A 25,145-nucleotide genomic window follows, 5' to 3' on the forward strand; every position below is an offset into this window, starting at 1 on the left:
ACAGACAAAACTAATGTCACTTCATGTAAAATGAAAAAAAGGGTTATTTGGCAAAATTCCATATATAAAGGACCAGTAGAACATACATGATTCCACAGACTCATTATCCCATAAGAGAGGTGTTCACAGTATTTACAGGAAACGAGGGACAGGGAACATCTGTGACTATATAACAATGGAAGATTTCTGATGTAACTGACCTTATTAGAAAGGAGGAGCCGTCAAAATAACTCAAACCAGTAGAACCACTGTCTTCATAAGTTATCAAAGGTGAGGAAGTGATAAGCATCAAGAACAATGGGATTTGTCCATTTGTAACTATGACATGTCTCTTTTCAACTTATTTATTTTTTGTTGAATGTGCATGTCCATTCCTACGTATATCTATTTAAGTGTTAGGACATTGGTTCTCAGTCTCATAACAGTAACTAAAAAAGTGAATCTAAATAGAAAATGGGCATTTGATAAAAGCTTAACTGAAGTATAAATTTACACATACAAAAGATGCTAGTGATTTCTTTAGCAGTTTTGAAAATGTTACACAATTGGAAAGCTTTTTATATATGTTAATAAGTGTCTCAAATATAGCTTTCTGTTTAATAAGTTACTCAAATCATTGATGTGGAATGAGATGAAATGTGATGACTGATATGTTTGCAATTTGCTCATAATTTTATAATTCTGAGTATTAAAGATCTCTTATTTCCAAATGTCACTATGAGATTATCAAACTGCATGTGATTATTGCTTAGTTTTCTAGATACAGTAATGGGTATATTTCATTTATGCATATTATTGTATATTATCTAATCATAAAAGCACGGTTTTATTGCATGGTTATAAGAATATACAAGTAGGTCAGTGAAACAAATACATGATTCAGAATCAGCAAAGAGATTTTCATAAATTTTGTGCATAATGAAACTGGCATTTCAAACCAGGGAACAAATTTGCACTTTTTTGCCATCTTGTTGGTTAAAAAAAGGAAAGTTTGCCACTTTACATCACACTCATATCCTAGATGGTTAAAGATTATTTTGGTTTATAGGTGACATTTATTAAGCCCTTATTAAGTAAAAGAAATTGGTCCAGTAATATAATCTTCTCTACGATCCTATGACACAGGCTCTATTATCATCCTTATTTTGCTGATAAAGAAACTGAGACAGGTAATGATTAACTATGTTTGTCAAGAGAACAATTGTGAACATGCGAGCGATCCCTCTACAGAGCTCTACCCTTTGTTAAAGTAAATTTTGATTTTTGGGGTGTTGGAGGAAGATGTGGTGAAGGAAATGCACATATATTTTCTTTTTTTGCACATATCTTTTTAAAACTGCATACATATCTAGAAATAATTTTATAACCAGATAAGTATATAAGGATACTTGTTGCAGCCTATATTTTTAGAGTGAAAAGTTGAAATTTTAGGGAAGACTCTAGAGCTGTTAAAAAAAATGAGGATAATCCATGTGCACCCAAGATGGATATTTTGGATAAACAAAATCAAATTATACATGCAATATGTAGTATAATCCTATTTTGAAAGGAAACATGTACGGCATAAATGTATATAGAACCGTATTGTATAGAACTGTGTAATACATATGCACTACCTACTAATGTGAAATGATACACACTAGTGATTAAACATGAGAAATGAGAGCTAGGGGCAGTGACGATACAACACTTTTTAATAATTACTCTTTCGTTTGAATTTAATCATTTTTGTTAAGTATAATCCTTTTCAAATTTAAAAAAAGCAAAGTGCATTGTTTGAAATATTTAGATAAAAAATATTAATTCCTAACTTTGTGAATTTGTAGGCAAAATATATCCATTGTTTAAGTAACTTGGAATACAACACACAAAATATTACATATAGCAAAATGACCCCATAATGTGCATTGAACATTTTCATCATAGTGTCTTCTACCAGGACTTTGCATCAATAGGAATATTGATAATGAGTTTTATTTCTGAAGTTTTCACAGCCTTTTCTTATCCTAACTCAAATGGGAAATAATAATGATTTAGGAAGTTATAAGCTTGTGTTCAAATTCTATCACTATGTGATAGCAGATAAATCATACTGCATCTCCATCTCCAAGATCAGTAATATAATTCAGCAAATTCCCATTTTAATCAAATTGCATTTAAAAGAAGATATCAATTTTTATGTTATGCAAGTGCTCGTGGTGATTTGTAATATCTAACTCTACGCAATTCTCAGTGTCTCAGCAAATATTTGCATGTGACAATATGTTTGAAAACTCATTGTGCTTTCATTGAGCATTGTTTGAATTTGGTGTGTAGGAATCTCTTTAATTTAAACTAGACCAAATTGTAATCCCTCTTCTGATACTGAATGTCTCATGTTGCAGAGTCTCCTTTCTTCATCAGGAAAATAGTGATAATAACATTTCCTCATAGGGTTGTTTTAAGAATTAAACTGAGTTATATATCATAATATTAGTACAGATTCAATATATAAATTTAAAATACATATTAATTCCCTTCACTGACCTCAGGCCCTTTGGAAAGAAACTAAGCTAGGAAACCTGAATTAATTTAATTCATCTGCAGTATATATCTCTTATTTGGTTTCTACCATGACTCATTTTCTAGAACTTACAGCTTTTCATAATGAAAGGTCATGGTTGAAACTTGTCCAGAGGGAGAAAAGAAACAGTCAAGTTCATTTCCCACATGTACATATTGCTAAACTTGTAGAATCACGAAAGGGCTGAGGAGAAAATAAAAATACATCAGTTTCCCCTTCCAGGAAGCAAAATTAATATTATAAAGCTTTAAGTCGAGTTATCATGTATCTGGGCTAGAGTTTATTTCATGCCACTTGACTTTAATGGAAGGGGAACTGTTCCATTTCCTTTTCTGACCTGCTTTGGGGCTTCTCTGTTCCATGGATTTCACCTTCAATCTGACTCTATCTCCTTAGCATCTTCCAGATATTCCTTGATGGTTCTGATTTGCCAGTGGCTCTATCCTGTTTGTCTTTTATTTAATGGAGTTACTCCTCGTTTAAGCTTTTTCCACAGGGTTTGTGTTTCCCTAACACTTGTACTCTCTGAAATCAGAAAGTGATTATGTGCCTAACATGATCTAGCTCATGACAGGTGTTTCCAGACCTGTGTTGGCAAAACAAACAAACAGACAAATAAAACAACAACAAAAAGGAAAGATCATGACGTGTACCAAAAAAATAGCTTTCCTGAGGGAACAGAAAATTGATGTGCAACAATGCTATAAAACGATGTTGTAGGATTTTACTCAAAGAACATCGGTTCAAATCCTGATTTGCAACTTAATAGCTCTGAACCTCAGTATTCTCTTGTGCAAAACAGATTTGAAAGTGACTAGCCCACTTAACCAACAGGCAGGTGGTGCAGTCTATTGGTTAGGATCATGGATTTCGAAACTGAATTACTTAGGTTTTAAACCTTAGAATCTCCACTTCCTAGCTGTGTGACCTTGAGCAAATTCCTTAAATTCTCTGTGTGAAGAGGCTTAAATAAGATAATATGCAGAAATTACTTAAAACTACGTGCATATAGCAATCACTATGTAAGTATGTGCCCTTGTCATTGCTATTTTTTTTTACTATTATCAGACTGTTTTGAGGATAAAAGTGAACATGCAATATTTATAACATAAAATCATACCTATTTCCAATATATATATATGTACTATGATAAATATTGCATGTTCACTTTTATCCTCAAAACAGTCTGATAATAAAACAATAGCAATGACAAGGGCAACTATATATATATATATATATATATATATATATATATATATATATATGATGCAAAATATAACTTAGGGTCATTAATTACAGATGCCATTCTTCTTATATATTTCTGCTCATAAATATTATCGAAATCTTCATGAAGGCCAAGAAATTAGGGATTTTTTTTGTGCTGAGAAGAAAAAAATGTTATCTCAGATATTCACAAAATATATATATATATATAGCTTTAAGCTGTTGAAATCATACCTATTTCCAATAAGTTATTAGATATTTCTTGAGCAGGAAATAGTTCCAAGTATTCTCTGACAATAGAATGAAAAATAACAAATATATTAAATATTATTAATGAGTTATTCTGTTTAATAAAAATGCAAAGTGTGGATTTTATTTGTAAACAACTGCATAGATTTTGAAGCCTGTTTCAAGGAGAGAAATAAGAGTTTGTTTTCCCCAATAACATTATTTCATTGATATATAAAGTTAGCACATGATATCTATTACTTTTATGCTTTATATAGAATGGGAAAACACCAATTTTGAGAAAATTTAATCATTAGTAAACCTGATATACTATGGTAAAATGAAGTGTGAACAGTTAACTAAAGATACACATGAGTAAATATAAACTTTAGTTTTTCTTATTTTTTCTTAATTATACTGAGATGTCATTTAATCTTTATTAAATTTTAAACTTTCTAGGACAAAGAGAAAGCAATATAACCATAACCGTGACCTTTCTGACATAGATATTATAATTTGCAATTCATATAACCAGCATACTTTTTACTTGTCTTTTTATAAACTTATTTAAATGGGAGTTTACATGCCTGGCGTAGTTCTAATTGTAACTGACAATAGATAAATAAATCAACTAAAGATGATAATAACCAAATTATTAGATACCAGACGGTTATGCATTAATCATGACTTTGACACTGACTCCTGGTGTAGAACTGGAAAACTGTATTCTTAAACCTGAGTTCCTTCCCAGGAGATTTCGACATGTGGATAATACTACTTCACTGCTCATATGCATCTTCACACTTAGAGCAATATTCTGATTCCAGATGCTTAGCTTTTGCTTTTATGCCATGGTCTATCAATAATTTTGGTAAGATCATCTTTACTAGAACTTCTTATGAACTCAGGATGAAAAAGTTATAGAAGTACAAGTCTAATACATGGGATAAATTGTATATTTGTAAAATTAAAAGATGCCATTCTTCTTCATGCAAGCAAAGCAGTTAAAAAGACTTCCACTACGTATTCTTACTAAATCTCAGAAGTCTTAGTTTTTTCGTGAAATGTGATTGTACCTTATTATATGTTACTGATCATCATCCTCATAATCCTTGATTTTTGCTGACTTTATGATGACACTAGGACAATACAAATGATTGCTCAACATTAATAATCATCTTATACCAGCTTTCTAGCTTCCCAGGCTTACTTATTGTAGCATTTTCCACCTTGCCATTCTGAGACAGAATTACGACTCATATAAGATATCCCTTTCTCCCCAGCATTTCCCACGGTCACTCCTTACAGACCTACTTCCACAAGGAGATAAGAAATAGTTTACTTGGTCAAATAAATTAGGGAAACTATGTTCCAATTTATGCAATAACATTTCAAAGAGTTTGAGAAGCCAAGGTAAGGGAAACTAATTATTTTTCAGCAATATTATCCACTTTATTAGGAACAGGAATGGTTATTTTGTCAGTAGTCTACAAGCTTTGTTGAATCACTCATCGGGAAATATTTTTTCACCTGTTTTATTTAACTTAGTAAAGTACGTATTTCTTTTTTAGATATGTAGTCATTATTTTTTATTGAGATGTAATTGACATAATATTAGTTTCTGGTGGGCATAATGAGTTGAGATATGTATATATTGTGGAATTATTAAATATTCCAAAGAAATCTAGGACTATAGTAATGAGAATGTGAAAAAATGGCCACCGAGTTTTAAAATGAGGGAGGTCATGGTCACTTGAGAAATTGGTGCTATAATTGCATTTTATTCATGATATTTCTTAATAAACATATTTGCATATAGTTGTTGACAATTGCACAGTAGTTATATGTAACTTATAAGACTATTTCAATCTGAAAAGCCTTACTCACCACATTTGCAAGTCTTTAGGTCACTGAAGCCCTGGAAAGTTTAGTTACATTGGGATATCACTCAAAGGCATATTTAAAGTTTTTTGAAAATTAAGTTGTTACTGCAAGTGAATTCTACATGGTACATTGCAGTTAAATTGGTGTAGTTTGCTGTAGTTTGAATAATTATTTCCTAGTTAACTAGAGTCAATCTGATGTAAAGTTAAAGGGTTTATATTTGTTATATCATCATTTTTTTGTTCTTTTTTTTCTTAAAATAACACATGCCTAAGTGTAAAGAAAGCACAAACTGACACAATATGAATTTATGTAAAGTGCATGTTAATCATCTTCTACAAATTGTCTGTTCTTGATCCCATCCTCTCCACTGTACTCACTGGCTCACAATATGAATGAACAGATGTTTGTCAGTACAAATCTGTAAGTTTGTAACTAGTATCACTATCCAGGAGAATTTTCTGATATGATAGAAATGTTCTAATCTGTGTTGCTCAATACAAAAGTCAAGAGACACATGCAGCTCTTGAGCCCTTGAAATGTGATTCACGTGACAGTGCAAATTTTACTTAATTTTAATTAATTTGAATTTTAGTGGCAGCATGGGGCTAGTGGTTAACAATGATTAATTTGTTAACATGTTGAGATCCTGTTACATAACAGGAGCTGCAGGAAAAGTAGATGTATTATTCCCTTTAGTTCTCACAACTAGTGATGTATACTGGTTCTAGTCAGTAGTTACAACTCCCAGTAGAGTTAGTTACTATCCTGTTTTAGAGTTAATAGACATGCTTGAAAGAGGTTAAGTAACTCACCCGAGTTCACGGTACGTAGTAGGGCCCAGATTGAATAGCTTGTCTGACCTCAAAATTTGCTTTCTTCACTTGCTAAATATGAATGCTTTCCTGATAAAAAGCAAAAGGAGAGTCCATATTTTGGCTGGGTCAAAATAATCATGAACATGTTCATTGTCTTAGACTTTCTTTCTTCATTCCCCCCATTCCATAAAACAACAAAAAGCACTTTGGCTTCAAGAAAACTTTCCTTTCCTTCCCATTTTCCCTCCTACCAATAAATAGAAAAATCCTGTCTTTTAGTAAGTTCCATAAATAGCTTTAATATTTTAAAGAATATCTCCATTTACCCAAGGACAGAGGAGTAGAAGATTGAAAGAAAGTCTATTTTGAATTCATTCAGTGCCTCCAATCAGAGGTCACCAATTGCCTGTGTATCTATTTGCAGGACTTACCCTACCATGATAGTACTTTGTCTATTGGCACACCTGCCTCTGCTGACACAGGAGATTAATTCTACTTTAAGCAGAAATGTTAACACTGAGCACTGAGAAATTTGACCATATTAGTCCAATAACACTCTTAGTCTTTCTGACTAACTACCATTTTTACCATGAGCTAAGAGTTATTTTAATGTGCAGTTTTCTTCAGTAACTTAATAGATGATATTTTAGAAACTAAAAATATGTTTTTTTCTTCTCACACACTAATCCTGAATCACTAAAAATCTATGATTATACCAATTAAAATTTAAGTGCATTTCCATAAAAAACATGATATAATGTGATTAGTTGTCATAACGCTAAAATTCACTGAGTTCAAGTCATGATTTATTAGAGCTAAACTCATTTTTATCTGAGTCCTTTTTTTTTTTTTTAATTTGATTGATTGTCCATATTGTTATTTAGGCTCTGACAGAGCATGGAGGAATATTGTGCATGAGACATTAATCAGGAAATTATGCATTGCTTTCACAACTGGACTTTACTTTGTAATACTGTATTAGCTCTTAACATGCAAATTATTTTAGGTAATTACCTCATTTTTCAGTGGCCACTTGATGGATAGAAGTTTCATGTAGATTTTTCTATGTAATTTAAAATCTTGTGGTGATTTGTTTCTTTCTTGTTCATAAAAATCCCAGTTGGAATTGTCATACATCAGACTCATAGGTCAGTGGTGGAAAACCCTAGCTGTAGCAGCTCATTTTCCCAGTTTTGTTTAACTCGAATTTAAGTTGGCAATTTGAACAAGTGTTACATAAAAATTATAAATGTAGTTTCTGCATATCTAAAATGGTGCCCATAATTTATATTTTTGTATCATTGACGCAAAAGATGAGATACGTTCTAGCCCATTGATAGATCATAGTGGATGTATAATTAAAGTAGGATTCACTGTCTTTAAGCCAGTTTAACTAGCAAAGTTGCTGTTATTTTTGTCTTTAAAAAAAAATACATTCTTAAATACTGAGAATATCAGGTTACAAATGAATGTCACTATTGTCCAGGTTTAATATTAAATAATTTAGCCTAATAGTCAAAACACTATAGTTTCAATTAATATTATCCTATGGTAAATAAAAATAGGCAGACTATTATTATATGTGTCATAACTGTAGTTGTCAAACACAAGTAATGTATTAGTGGACCTCTGGACCAGAATTTTATGAGATATAGTCATATATGTGAAATGTCCAGAATAATTAGATCATTCTTTCCCTAGATTTTTCAATGTAGCATGTTGTATAATCATGAATATTTGTTGTGATCTTGTCTGTTCAGAAACCTGCTGCTGTAAAATAGCTTCCCCATAAATGTCAAGTAATGTAAAATTGAATGCCTATATTTAAATAGATTTTAACAGATAATAAAACTCTTGAGATTAAAATGGTTTCATTCAGAGAGGCAGACAATTCTTTCCACAGTGTGCAATTTATGTGTCACGTTATGTAAAATACAATTTTAAAAATACTCAAAAAGCACAAATGAAAAGTATCTGTCGAATTAAAAAAAAAGAAGCTAGTGTTCTCGTTGCAGGTCTAGTTGAAAATGTGAAATATAATGACAAGGTACAAACTTCTATTTTCTAAACATTGCTTTGACTAGGTTTGCTTCTTGCTAATTCCTGTGGGGGTTATTCCAAAGATTCAAGCTATCAAAACAGAAATTTTACTCACAACCTAACCTTTCCTCATTTAAGACAAAACAAAGGAATTAGAGAATTTTGACACCTATTATATGAAGCAGAAGAGAACATTGCTATTCCATTTACAGGTGTGCATTTGTCACTTTATCTCCAAACACCCAGTTATATCACAGCTTACAATTGGTTCACCAGCACAAAGAATGTATCTTGTCTCTTAAGGGAACAGCTAGTGACAGTCTTTCACTCACTAAATATTACAAATGGACATGTAAAATTAGGTGTCTGACAAATAGTTTTTAGGAAAATAATTTTTTGAACTAATAAATATTCAGTCGTCTCTAGTATGGGTTGGAGGTAAAAAGGGAGGGGTAGAAATCCCAATTAAGTTGCCAAAATAGTTTATGCATGAGAGACAACATCTCACATGTAAACGGGGTAACAGATGGATTCCCAAAGAGGGGCCACATAAGAGAGGTGCCAATTCTCCCAAATCAAAGACAACCAAGGGCACATCTGAGGTCAAAGTTGGGTTTATAGACGAGTTGCAAAGAGGGAGATTGCACGCACTGAGCTGTGATGTCTAGTAAGAGGGTGTCAGAACAGGAGGGTTTTATGAGACAATGTGAGCTTGTTTTAGGTGATTTGGGGAAGATTTCAAGGAGATGGAGATAATTCCATGATTGGGTATCCTAGCAATTGTTATTCAAAAAGCAGGAAATATGAAGCATCCCTGAAGCTGCAATTGGTACAGAAACAGTAATCACTAACATTAACAAAAATAGGGGGCTATTAGGTCATTTCTGTTATTTGACAAATATTCTAGTTTTTCTCTGAGTTCTGATCTGATTCTGAAGTTTTTCTATCTATCTATCTATCTATCTATCTATCTATTCTATCTACCTATCTATCTATTTGATGCTTCATGGTCACAGAATGCCTTGTCTGATGTTCAACAGGACACCCAGCCTGATTAGCAGTGCCATGTTAGGTCCCAGCTGTCAGGGCTTCTCTTTCCTAAACACAGTGCCAAGAGACAACTGATGTTAGAAAAGTCTGATTGTATATAGGGTATACATCCAGAGAAAATAGTGATCGACATTTTAAACATATCTACTGTGGGCTAACATGGTCTATTTGTGATGTCATTTAATTTTAAGGGATTGTAGTATCCATCTTCATTTACCGTATGCAGCAACTGAGGCTAATGTGTTTGTGGCCTCACAGATAACAAAGGGAGGGCCTGGGATTTGAACCGTGATCATTCAGATTCTAAAATATATAATCTTTCTGCTTCGACAATGTAAGGAGCATATATTTCCAGTTAGAAATGTCAGCAAGTGATGGTGACATGGGCAGAATTTAGGAGTCCAATGTGGGAATTGATTTGGAGGGAAAATATTTTGACTTTCTTCTTAAAACATGTTAAACATGAAGCACTGATGGAGCATCATTTAACTGTGTTTATCCACGGTTAAAATCATTTTTAAGGTTTTTTTTTTAATTGTGAAACATGCAAAAAAAGGAAAATACCATTTTGTGCAACCCAATAACTTATGGCAAAGTGGGAACGTTATAACACCCAATGAAGTTAAAAAAAACACACAAGCATTCCCAACATACCAGAATTTCCCTTCATAGCACATGCTTTCTCTCTACCAAGAGTAGTTGATATTTTGATGCTAATGATAATGATTTTGTTGCTTTTCCTTATATTATATATTTTCTGAACTTGCATCCATGTACTATAAGTTAGTTTCTCCTTTATTTTTTGTACTTTATGTAAATGAAAACAAAGAGGCTATCATCTTATCTACTTTTCTTTTGCTCAAAAATATGATTGTGAGATTCACCCATGTTTGCTTTGTATAGCCGTGGTTTGTTCACTGCTGCATGGTGAGATTTTAAACGAATTAAACTTTTTTTATATACTTTTTAACAACTTTAAAATTTGTTTTAACGTTGTTCTTCTGGTAGACATTTGAGTCATTTCCAGGTTTCAGCTCTTACTCATTTTTGTATGTATTTCTTGATATACATATGCAAAGATATCTGTTCAGTCGGAGTGAAATTTCTGGATCTAGTAACAGGTCTATCTTCAACCTTAGTAACTGATACCAACCTGTTTTCCAAACTGGCTGTGCCAGTTTACATTCTCTCCATCAGTATATGAAGGGTTCTTTGTTTCAGATCCTTGGTATTATCGTCTTTTAAATTTTGTCTTTCTGTGGAGTTATATTAATACAAATTTCCATGTATTTTAGTAAGGGTGATAGTTTTACTCTGTATGTTTCTGCTTGTTAATAAAGTTTAACAAGTTTTTGCATGTGTACTGGTCATTTGGGTATTATGTTAATTTCCTTGGCAATTGGTGCAGGGGGATTTCATTTTCTTATGGATGCGCAGAAGTGAGTTGTATTTTCTGGATGTGAGTCCGCTAGACGTAAAATTTGTTGGAAATTTATTTTTTTACAATGTAGCTTATTTTTTCACATCTTTAATGACATATTTTGATGAATGGAAGTTCTTTATATTAGTGTGCTCCATTTTATCAGTCTATCTTGGATTAGTACTTTCGGGGTCCTATTTCAGAAGATTTACTACTTTTAAATCATGAAAATATTCTGTATTATCATGTAAAAACAATTATTATTTAGTCTTCTGCATTTCAGTATTTAATTAATCTAGAATTGATTATTGCATTTAGTAGGGAGCAAGTGTTTTTCTCCTCTCCCTTGGTAATATGCAATTGTCCCTCTCTATTATTTGAAAACATTGTTATTATCCATTGCTCTACTCTGTTACTAGGGTCTATATCTGTGTGGGTCTGTTTTATGATTCTCTATTCTATACTTTTGATGTATGGGGTTACTTTTCCGGTTTTAGATTGCAATGAGTAAAATTGCTAACATTTCTGTTCCAGTATTTGAGAATTTGTGTTTTCCTTTCTCTTGGGTAAATGCTTTCCTTAATTTCTCTCAGCAATGGTTGACAGGTTTTATTGCATAGGTCTTGCACATATTATGTTAACATATTCCTAATATTTTATATTTTTGGTACTATTGTAAATAGTATATTTTAAATAGTAAGTTTTTGTTTGTAATATTATGCAAAATATTTTTTGTTTTTATTTTCTTTTATTAAGCTATAATTTGTGTTCAGTAAAATTCATCCCACTTATTTTACAGTTTGATGATCTGAACAAGCGTACAGTTGTGTAACCACTACCAAAATCATATAAAACAGTATTATCACTCCAAAATTCCCTTGTGCCCCTTTGGAGTAAAACCTTTTCTCCAACCCTAGTTTCTGGAACCACTTATTAGTCTTCTGACCATTTAACTTTACCTTTTTTAGAATGTCATGTAAATGGAATCATATTGTATAGCCTTTTAAGTCTCGCTGCTTTTACTTAGTGGAATACATTTGAAATTCGTCGAAGATTTTTTTTTCCATGCATGCATTCTTTATTACTGCTGCGTATTATTCCACTATATGAATCCACTCACAAGTTGAAAAACATTTGGGTTGTTTATGAATATAGTGGCTGCAAATATTAGCTTGGTTAAATACTCAGTGGAATACTTACAGAGTAAATGGTAAGCATATAATTAATTTTACAAGAAAATGATTTCATATTGAGGTCTGTGGTTCATTGTTAGATAATTTTTGTATATGATATAAGGTATAGAAGGATGTACTTTTTGGTCATAGTTCTAATTTTTTAAAAGGCCATTTTCTCTAGAAAACTGGCTTTGCACCTTTGTCGAAATCAGTTGATTGTTTATGTGGGAGTATATTTTTGGTCAATTTGATTAGAAGTTTATCAATTTAATTAGTCTGTTTAAAGCATAGCTTTTTAAAATTAAATAATAAGTAAACAAATGAATAAATACTCCATGTTCATGAATAGGAACACTCAGTTTTGTCAAGATGTCAGTTCTTCACTACATGATCTATAGATTCAATGAAGTCCCAAAGAAGATCCCAGCTAGTTATTTTATTGATGTCAAGAAACAATTCTAAAGTTTATATGGAAAGGCAAAAGGCTCAGAATAGTCAAGAAAATATTGAAGAGAAAAGTTGGAGGAATGACACTACCCAAGGTTAAGACTTACTGTAAAGTCACAATAATCAAGAATGTGACACTAGTGAGAGAATAAACAAATTGATCAATGGAACAAACTAGAGGACCCAGAAATAGACCCACATAAATAGAGTCAACTGATTGTTGACACAGGAGTAAAGGTAATAAAATGGAGCAAAGTCAGTTTTTTTTTTTTTTTTTTTAATAAATGATGCTTTAACTGGACATCCACATGAAAAAAAAGCATGCACCTAGTAACAGACTCTACATACTTTACATGTTAACTCATAATGTATTATATAGACCTAAAGGTGAAATGCAAAACTGTCTGTGGTCATATCTTCATAAGTATGCACTGATTAGCACTCAACTGAATATGCAAAGGGGAACCTCTGAAGATCTCTAGAGCTCTGTCTCTGTGCATCTCTCTCCTCTGTGGAGGTCTGTCCTGCAAACCCTAGACAACTCGGCTTCCCCAAATCTCCAGTTCTGTCTCCTCTACTCAAGGAGACCACCAGGATCTCAAAGGGTTTCTTATCCCTGCCTGTTAACCTTCTCTACTGAGGGAATCATAGGGGGCTTACCATGTTTGTCTCCTCTAAGGGACCACTACCTTTTTTTTTTCCAAACTGTTTTCCTAAATTTCTGTACCGCTCACTGGGTTTTTCTAAAAATCAAATCATACAATATATGAAAATGCTTTGTATGCCAAAACATTCCATTTAATCATAACATTCTGCTGTATGAGAATCAGTTGAAACTTAGTGATTAAATGCTATAGAATATCTTAAGTATTCCAACATTAACACTGTAAATTACATCTAAAAATGTATTTTAAAATAAGGAAGCAATGGTGAATACCATTATATGATATGGATATATGGAATCTCCAGTTCATCTTGATGGTGAGAAAAATTTCTTTGTACTATAGATTATCCTGTACCACATGTCTGTAACTTATCTTAGACGCTTAGATTAGTTTATGTTGCATGTCTGGATACTTTCATCTCATGACTACCCTAAATATTATCATCAACTTACTATGTTTTATTCATTTTATTCTTAATCAAATGGAGCAACTCTGTGATGATACCTTTTTTTCTGTTTTTCCCCCACTAGAAATGGATCTCTGCTGAGAACAGAGTGCAATATGTCATTTTTGCTTACTTGACGCATACTACTTTATATATGATTTAAATAACTATTTACTCTTTCTTTTTTTCTTATGTTGCAGATACATGAAGTCTGGGGGAAAGACCTGCAGTAATTTCCCGTAAGGTAGAGACACTTTCATTTTTTTTGTATTGTTATTTATTCAGAGCTATCTATACAAATGCAGTGAAGGGCTTCTTCTGAGAATGGTGATTTATCAACATGTAAATTATATGGGAAAAAAAATACACTTATCTTGAGACATGCTTGTCAAAGATAATTACATATATCCCCTCCCCAAAGCTTTTGTTCGTGTCATCTTAAATAATAAGCTACTAAGATTTTGAATAAGTGAAAGTTTCACTTTGTCTGCTCCATCTTCAGATCCTTAAGAGTACATGATAATGCCAAAAAACAACAACAGAAAAAAACACTGAGATTGATTTTTATTGGAGAAATAGTGCAGATTATATGATGTACTTGCTTAATATTAGGTACTCCATAGGGATAGTTCTAAGCCCATGCAGACAATAATAGGAAGACTAGCATGCCCGTGCAAAGAATAGTTTGAACAGCCTTATCATACCCATTTGGGGTCATGTTGTAACTGAGAAATGTGAGTTGGAAGTGGAGTAAACATAAGCCTCTATAATTCAGCATATGGAGAGATGAATTGAACTTGAGTTGGAAGATGGTCTCAGGCAGACATGAATTTTGTATTTTATGCCAGAGCATGCACCCCTCTCATTCAGATTTGGATCAGTGGGGCTAATGGGAGCAAATGATAGGTCATGCTAACGGCATGAAACTGAAAGTTAATCTTGAATAAGGACCAATTCAGCACATCCAAATCATGTGAGTTGTTTCTGGTGAAGTCCAGAGCCAGTGGTTATTCTGTTTATTCAATCAGTTAATCTGCCCATGGGTAGTAGGTGGGGCTGGGTCAGTATTTTTACCATGTTGACTAGATTTTTTAATCCGATTGAGATAGTTCTGGTAAATGATACCAAACCTTAAATCGTTTTAGTATTTGCATTATAGCAAAATATTTCCTTTTGATATTTGTTTTTATAGGCCGCAAATTTAATGCCAAGTCAATCAAGTAAAATAATCTCCTTTTAGAAAATAGAAAACAAAATTTGAAGAGCTAAACTAAATGTCCAAAGGTTATGATGAGAGGCTGAATGAGAAAACATACTGAAATAGGTACAGATTATTTTATCAATGTTGCCACTGTCCTATTATAAACCAGACAGTTCAATACAGCAGGTATTGCACATCTGTGCAACAACAGGTAAAATAGTAGAAATGAATCACTTAAGTTGAGGCACCTCTTTATTTAAATTGGAAAAGTTTTTTTTTTTTTAAATCTCTTTATAATCCTTCAATACGTTATTAATTTTTTTTCTTGGATATGTTAAAAATATGGAAGTAGGAGATAAAGATTTCAATCTAAATTATAATTATTTCCTACATCCATTCTGATAATGTAAAATGGTTTGTGCTTGTGAATTAGGTGCTAATGAAATAAAGATGTTGTAACCATGTGGAACATCAGAATTGCAATTGACTGAGGAATATTCTGTAAATTCTCTAAGGAAGCTCTACTGCAGTGAACGCTCTTGTGAGCAACCCAGTATACACAAAATTATGTCTTTCTACATGTATCTAGTATATTTAAAGTAAAGGCCAAAAAATTGCGAAAGGGAAGAATTACTAGTCAAGGAGCAATGTGAAGGGTCACGTGCAAGTGGGTCCTTTGTCATTTGGAAACCACCCGTTCCATGTATTTTGGCACTCACCAACAATATTTCAATGTCAGTTGGGATTCATCTTTCTTTAAATTTTTCCCTTTATTTGAGCATACTGTCTTGTTTGAAACTGTCCTTGAAAGAACTGCTTATTTTTGTCAAGAAATATTGTTCAACATGGCACTTGTTAAAAATAAATTAGACTCTAGGGTACTGCAAAATTACTTTCTTTTACATCACATGGCATTTCAATGAAAACATAAGAGAATACTCTCATTTGCAGGGGTTATATTTTTAATGACATTCTATTGGGTAATTTTAAACATACTAGTACAAGTGCTAATTGCTATAGTGGCCTCAAAGGTGAAGCCTTACCTCAGATTCAATGGCTTCACTCTGCATCTTTGCTTAAGTCTTAGGTCAAATGGCATAACGCAGACAATGACAACAAGCTCTTCTTTTGTGTCTCAGCCTAAATCAGGGAGACAAAATAGAGTCCATTGGGAGGTGAGCTAGACATACTCTCAAAAGCTGTCAGTTGTATGTGTTCATTGACTTTGTTAGAAGACGCATTGTATTTTTAAGAGTAAATGTGTTTTTAGAATTCAGCGTTTCTCAGTGTTCTTACTTAAAAGGTGTTTTTAAGGATTTAAGATACAGTAAACAGTCAGTGTTTTGAGATACAGTAAACAGTCAGTGTTTTGTTCCACATTTGTTATTTGTTTTTCTCTTTCCGTTCTTCCTCTCCCCCCGCTCTCCTACTTTTTTTAATCTGCCAGATCTGTTTTCTGTCCCCCCTTCACTTTAATCACAGATAGAAAAGAGATTCTGTCTGTCACTTAGTAATTCTTCAGCCAAGGTATCTTCAACTGTATTACAATGGACAGGGTAATTTCTTAGATTTTACCAGTTTAATAGCCTGACCTCAGTTAGCATTTAGAAAATAGAAAGGATATTCAAATAGCTGCTATAAATTCAAACTATAGCTCCTCTTATATATCAGCCTTGAGAATATTTCCTGAAACAGTAGAAGTAAGTGAGCTTTTGAAATTAAGGTTCATTGTCATTTAGAATTACCTTGATTCATATGAACAAAAATAAGAAGATGGGTCTTTTATTCTATTTCAAATGCGATAATGGATTCCCTTAGCAGTATGGTCCTGTTCACCATCACATTGGGTCCTATTGCACAAACCTTCTTTAAGTTGTTCTAACAGTTTATTCAATCACCTTCAGAAATTTCGCTCATCAAAATTAAAAGCGTTACAGTATATAAAATACAATAATAGGCATACAGAATATATGATAATAACTAAGGTTGAGCCTGCACACAAAGAGTGTACAATCTTGGTAGGTTGAATTTCAATAAAGATTTTTCAGATGCCAGGACTAAGTTCATTTAAAACCAAACACAGAAAGTTTTGGGTCCCCATGTTAAACAAACAAACAGTCTCCTTTCTCTACATTTTATCCCCCAAAATTCACTTTTCCAAAATGACTCCTAGGCAATTGCTAAAACTGTTCCAGGTACTCCCTAAGCTACTCCAGTTGACCCAGTTATTCTTCCTGCTACTCTAGTTACTTTGCTAGAGTAGCTTCTCTAACCAGTTATTCTGTTTGTCCAAACTACTCTGACTGCTGCTGTGTCTCTCCCGTTGGCCTAGCAATTTCAGTTACACCAGATAGTAGGGTTAATGAAGCTTATCCTTCAAGTAAGTTTCCTAGCTGTGTTCCTGACTTCACCTTATTCAGTTCCTGAAGTTCTTTCTCCTCTTTTAGAATTGTGGTGTTAGAAAAAAAAAAAAAAAAAAAAAGTAAAAGAAAACAGTTAGCACCGGAATCTATTTCCACATGTATCTCCAAATTAAAAAGAAAAAAAGTAAAAAGTGCTAATGCCCTGAGATGAAGTATTATCCTCTTCACGTCTAGTTTGCCCCACAAGTAGGCGCCTAGGACAGAAGCACAACACAATTTGGAACTCCGAGCTAGGATAGAAGCTGGTAAACTATGGGCCATGGTTCAAAATGAGCCCACTGAATGTTTTTGTATAGTCCTTGAGCTATGGGTGGTTTTTAAGACTTTTAAACGGAAAACAAAAAAATCACAGAAATATCTCTGGATATGTGAAAAGCATATTAAATTGAAACTCCAGTGTCTGTAGATGAAGATGTATTAAAATGTATTAGTCTCATTTGTATATGTATGACTTACAATATCAGCGCTGAGTAGTTACAACAGATACCATTTGACCTACAAAGCCTAAAACATTTACTATTTGCCCCTTTAGAGAAAAAGTTGCCAGTTACTAATGTGGAATATGGTCCCTTGCAGTTGTTCACCCCTAGAAATCATTTTCCACTTTGAGAAACACAATAAAATATAACTGTAGTTAACCTCAAGTAAATAAAACAAATTGAGAGAGAAATTATGTATTCTAGGTACGTGTAAGCATTAGGGTACCAAAGGCTTGAAAAATATTTGTGTGTGTGGGGGGGATAAAAAGATTAAAGTTAAGGAAAAAACTATATATATATATATATATATAAAATACGTATTTAATATGTATTAAAAAGAAATACATATGTATTTCTTTTTAATTCAGAGGAGAAAGTATCATTATTTAATTTTATCAGTAGAATGCTTCTTAGTTCACTGAACATTTGCAGTTTGAAGTCACACGATTTCAAAAATTCGGAACCTGAGTCTCCTAGCATTGACCTTCAACTGCTTGCCTGACTCAGCATTAATAAGAGCCAAGAAAAGATCCCACCTCATTTCCCGGTCAACTCCATCTCACTGAATGCTGACAGACCAGTTATGCTCTGTGTTAATCCACACCTTCTTTGAATTAGTTCATGGTTAGTTCTATGAGAGAAATAGGACCAAAATGAAGTACATGTTGCAAATTTATTTATTTAGCATACATTAAAAAAAAAGTTCTGTTGAGATAATATTTGAGATGATCTTTGAAGAATGGGAGGGATTTCAACAGATGAAAATGGGAATCAGAGTAATATTTTAGATGGAATTTATAGCTTGAACAGAAACCCATTGATGGGGGGGGGGCTATGTTATGTATTTGAGAAATGTGTTTCCAAGTGATTAGAACACCTCGTACACATACAAAATTTAATCAGGAAGTAGAGGTTGGAATTATAATGTGCACTATCTTGAATACGTATGTAATTTGCTAAAGCAGTGGAGAGCCCCCCATATTTCAGGAAGTAGAGGATTCTGATCAAACCTGTGCTTTAAATCTATGTATGCATAACCAGGGCATGGACATCACATTCCATTGGGATAGTGAAGAAACTATTAGAACTTCCTCTTATAGTTGTTTTTAATCTACAGTATTCAAATAATGAACTTTATTATGCTTACTATGTGGGTTGATCCGGCACTGGAATTTGGTCTGTGTGTCATATGATTCCATGTCATACATGGTCAGTAATGCATTCTTAGGAAAGTACGGAGATTTCAAATTTGTGGGAAGAGCAAGACGCCCCTCACTCCTTCTAGCTTTCAGTTAACTGTTGCTTATTGACAATTATGTTTACCTGGCTAGTGGATTCATGTATTATCCAGTTTTAACTAAGATTAATGCCACAAAATGGATGGCTGTTTTACAAAATAGTTGAATTATTAGCATTCTAATAATTCAAGCACAAGCAATCAATAGGAAAATGACAGTGATGACACAGATTTAATTATAAACTGTTGGTCACCAACCTATAGAGAGCAAACTGTTATGATACAATCTGTCCATAAGTCGGCCCAAAACAAACTTTTACGGGACAATTTGTTGTATATATAAATACCCAGTATTATTAGTGATACAAATTAGTAACCATGCTTAGGCGGCAATTTAAAATATTATTTTATCTCCATCTCACTCTTCAAATGTATCTATTATATATGTTGTTTAAGCATGTGAAAAATTTATTAGCACAGTACTTCAATATACAATGTTATACATACATACTATTATATTTACTATTATATATACTAATATATATATATATATATATATATATATATATATATATATATATGTATATATTAGGGACTGCCCTCATAAACCTTTTACTGCTAAATGTGACTAATGTGAATTGATGAGCTTTATGAATTGATCTGAAATAAAGACAGAAGTTGGAAGGAGGTTTCACTGGGTCTTACATGAACTTGGTTTGTGGCAATTATGAAAGGAAAGGAAGAGACATTTATCAGAGATGTTATGGGATGACATGGATGAAATGGAGAAGTCAGAGTACAATGAAGCTGACAGCATGGTGCCTGATGCTTTGACATGCGTGCGTGTGATGATCTCAAATAGGGAAAAGAATTAAGAGCACAGCAAAGTTCCTTTTTGTCATTATTTTTAGCAGAGAATTACTCAAAAATTGGTTTTCTTGTTTTCACTAATGAATTTCTTGAATAGAATCTGGCAGTCTAAGTGAGCCTGGCAAAGTAAAAAGCTATCAGAAGAAATTAATTGACCTACATTTTTAGTAATAATCGCCATAGGAAGCATAGACAGAACAGATGTGTTCTTTTTTAAGTCGTGTGTGTGTGTGTGTGTCTTTTATTTCTCACTTGTCATTCTGTGGTAAGCGTTGTTTTAACAAATTTTTAGTTTTGAGAAACAGTACACACTTTTGGAGGTTTTTACTTCATGTTACTTCATATTATAAGATTCCCACTCTGAACTGTATTTAAAAAACTGCAAGTCCTAAGAGTTAACGTGACTCTAAAAGTAATTTCTCCACGTACTTATGATTTTAAATGAATATGTGGTTGAATCAATCGCTGTACCATACAGTAGATAACTGAAAAATTTTAAAGCTTAAACACAACACTAATTACAAACGTTGATTTCTTTTTTTCTGTTAGTTGCATGTACTTCAGTGTTTGGGTTGCTGCTCCGTATGGATATTAATAATACTGTTGTCATGTATTACTGTATGAAGTCTAGTACAAATTTTTAGTGTAAAAATTTTATTTCAGCCATTGCTGTAGAAGTTGGAGAAATACCTTTATCAATAGGAAAGGAGTGATAATAATTGTTGTGACAATGATGTAGACCATCAGTGTTATTTTTATATACTACTGATTGAAATCACTAGACATCTCAGTTCCTTTCCATAGCTGAGTCCTTCAGAGCCATGATTACAGTAATTGGTGGTGTTTTGCTCTTTGCTTTACTTGCAACAAAGCTTAGAATCAAATATGTTGACCCCCTTCTACTAATTGGAAAGTGTCAAATGGCATGTGTATTTCTGTAGTCAGCCCTATGCTTTCCTGAACATACTTTATCTTAATTTTTCCCTGAACATATTTACTATAGTAATTACTGTAAGCCATCTAAAACCAATTGTGCAAATAATTTATATAAATATGTTATATTAATACCTTCAAACATGCAAAAATATATAAATAATTCCTAAAATATTTTTTCCATCTTCTATAATTTTGTCAATTATACTGTGGCAAATACTGACCTTTAACAGAAAATACACAAACAATGGATATAATACAAATTTCAGATTAAAAAAATAGTAAATCTAAAAATACTAATTTTTAGAAACAGTAAAATATAGTTTTTCTTATAAAAGTAATGCATGTAATTTTAGAAAAAAACTCAGAAAAGATAATAGAAAATAGGCAATGTTCTCAGTAATATGTTGTTGTATTCTTTTTTACTTATTTGTATGCGTGTGTGTATGTATATGTGTGTGAACCTAAAGATGGCTACAAGTTTGAGTGCACCAGTGTTCTAGATGTATAAGATATTATTAGTGAACTTTCAGTTTTCTCACCCAATACTTATTTCTTTTAAAGTGACTTTTGTATTTATCAATTTTTGACTTTAGTTTTATAGTAATCATTTTACTTTTGCATTCATGTTTGTTTTAAATGATCTTTACTTAAAATGCATAGTTATTATAACAAGCACAACCTATATACATACCTTTAAGAAATACAGAATTGAATCTCAGTAAGAAATTAACTCAACTGCTGGAAGTATATGTGAGTGGGCTTATTAGAGAAAAGCCTAGGGGCTGTGATGATGGAGCGACTGACTGTTGGGCTTGAGCTGGTGAATTTCCAATGTAGTTTTGGTTGTACAATATTCAACTGGTGAGAAAATACTTAAAATAAAATTCTAAGATTCACTGTATATCAAGATTCATCTTTATTCAGATATTTGCCCTATAATTTGCTTTATTTTACCTTACAAACACACCTGAAAAAAATGTTATTGATGAGGCATAAGATGTGAAAAATAGTAGAACAAAAACAGGTAACCAAGTTTAATTACATTCAGGGGAAAGGGGTGTGCCTTCTTCTATCCACTTCTGCATTGGAAACATCGACTTAATAAATTTGTTACAAGAAATGATAGAAACCACTTATTTTTCTGTATGAAATATTTTAAACTGAGTCACTGTTTAATTGTCTTTAAGAATTTGAAAGTTAAATGACAAACAATATTTTAGATCCACTGGAAAGTGTGTCTTATTCTTTACCTGATACACAGCTTTGAAATTCTACCTCATACATTTCTAAATCTCTTGGAAGATTTTGTTTCTAAATCTTTCTAAGTCTCTAGTTTATGCATCTTCAATTGAGCATTGTTCTTCACATATTATGGTGAGGGTATTTATATATTGAGTTTATATATTCTTGGCCTGTGTAATTTGCCATCTAAACATTGCATTAGTGAGTCACCTCTTACAGGAGAAGTCAATAGGAACAGTTGTCATTTATGAACTTTAGATGACGTAATTGCAGTTAAATGGTCATTTGATAATGGAAGAGATACCAAAGCATAGTATATATTAATCACACGGATGAGCTTATTGTTATGCAATAGAGTCAACAGAGACCTACCACAAATGCCAGGCAAGGTTTAGTAGGAAAAACCTACAAGCAAAGAACAGAGCGCATGCATCATGTGAACACAAATTACATGAGAAAAAAGAAAGGGCTACAGAAATAGGGCCACAGATGTTGCCTATATTGACTGTATCAGATATGGGATTTAAAGTAACATTTTCAAGAAAAATAGCTGACAGGAATACACAAAAAAGAAAAAAAATAATCAAATTGAAATTCTATTATAGTACAGAAAAATGTAACTGACATTAAGAACTTAATAAAACAGGAGATTAAATTTGCAGAGGAGAGAATTAGTGAATTGGAATGATTTTGAAGCAAAGAAAGGAAAATATAACATATGGGACATAGTTGAAATTTATAACATACATCTAATAGAAGTCCTAGAAAGACAACAGAGAGAATGGGACCAGTCTAATATTTGATGTTTTACTGGTCAAGAATTTTCCAAAATGTTAATGATAAAACATAATCAGGATAATATTTAAAGGAGCTGCCAGAAGTACAGCTGTGGAAAAGCCCTAGAAACATCCATTCCCGATTGTTGCTGAAGACAATGTCACAGTCAGTGCTTCTGAGAAAATAAAATGTGACGTGAACTAGTACATTGTACCTAATGTATACATAATGTGTCTGTATTGACAATACATTTCTTCCAGAAATTTTGGAATTGAATTAGAGAAAATAATATACAAATCTAAGCAACTTAGGAGTAAATTATTAACTCCAAGAAAAATAAAAATATATTGTATAAGGAAAGAAATGTCACCATCTCTGAACCATCTAGAATTGGGGGGTTGGGGTGGGGTGGAAATATATCAGTCTGCATCTGTGACATCATTAATTTTCAGTTCACATATAACTATGTTCCACATGTATTTTCTCCCTTAGCCACAAGCAAGAAGAAGGGATATAGAGCTGTATTTTGAGTACACAATATACAACAGTTAAATCTTCATATTCTTAGTAAATAATCTACACTGAATGTCTAAAAATAAAAATAAGAAATAGCAATAGAAGTATACTATTTTAAAGTATAGAAGAAATTTTCAAAAATAGATAAAATAGCTGATATATTTGTTTATTCTAGAGAACGGGAAACAGAAGGGAAATGATACTAAGTGGAATATGCTGGAGAACAAGATCTCTATTTCTCTCTTAAGTTTTTAAATGTATGTACAGCTCATATATAAATAGAAGTGTATGTTTATGTAATGTATATATAATATACTTAGTGTATATATACCTTTAAATGCATAATATATAGTATAGTATATATAGTAGTATATATTACATTAAATTATAGTTTTTACTTGCATATAAATAGTAGTATATATGAAACTTATGCATAAATAATATCACAAAATAAAAAATAAAGTAAAAAAAATAGTGTTTAGAGTTTTATGCATTGGTAACAGGTAGATCTAGGATTGCATGCCAACTGTTTCACTTTCTAACTGTATGAACTGGGCAGGTAAATTCACCTAAGTCTCCATCTTCTCTGTAAAAGAATAATAATAATAATCTTTACTTCATCTGTTTCTTTTGTGTTTTTTTTTAAGGCTCAATTTATACAAAAATATGTTAACATATCATCACACACATAGTGAGTATTCAATAAGTACTAGTTATTATAACTAGTAGATTAATAGAAGTATAATGATTGAAGTGATCATAATATTAAGAAATAAGATGACTGTTTAACATTAACTCTGTGTTTTGTAAGCAAGTTGGCAGATTAACATATAGGAAAAAGTATAAACATGGTTCATTGCTAATGATTTTCCATACCCTCCTCTTCATGCCTCCTTTCTCTCAAATGTATGCAGTTGGTTATGGCTTGTAATCTTGACTCTGTATACATCTCAGCCTTGAGCATTCTTTAAATTGCCAGTGTCACATCCTGCCTATAACCTGATATTCTGTCCTCCATAATTTATAAGTTGGCTGACATACTTAGTCTTAGAATTGGGGGGTTGGGGTGGGGTGGAAATATACTAGTCTGCATCTGTGACATCATTAATTTTCAGTTCACATATAACTATGTTCCACATGTATTTTCTCCCTTAGCCACATTTCTTTGGATAATAGTGATTATTATAAGTTAATTATAAATAAAAATTGAAGCAAAAAACTCAATATTGTAGAAGCCCTTCAATTGTTTCCTTTATTGCAAATTTTATTTTAAATTCTCCCAGTTATCATCTTCATTGACAATGTAATTGGGTCTTAATATTGAGTTGATGTTAATTTTTAATACTACTTATGTTGTTTAATACAGTGTGTAATGTGGCACTGAACCTTTTAGTAGAACTAAGCTTTGACATCCTCTGCAATTACCCACTCAAAACTAATATTTTTAATCAATTAACATCCCTCTCCTTCCCTCCCTCACCTTCATTTCTTCTTAGAATGCAGAT

Source organism: Rhinolophus sinicus, linkage group LG10 (genome assembly GCF_036562045.2).
Source record: "Rhinolophus sinicus isolate RSC01 linkage group LG10, ASM3656204v1, whole genome shotgun sequence".
NCBI lineage: Eukaryota > Metazoa > Chordata > Mammalia > Chiroptera > Rhinolophidae > Rhinolophus > Rhinolophus sinicus.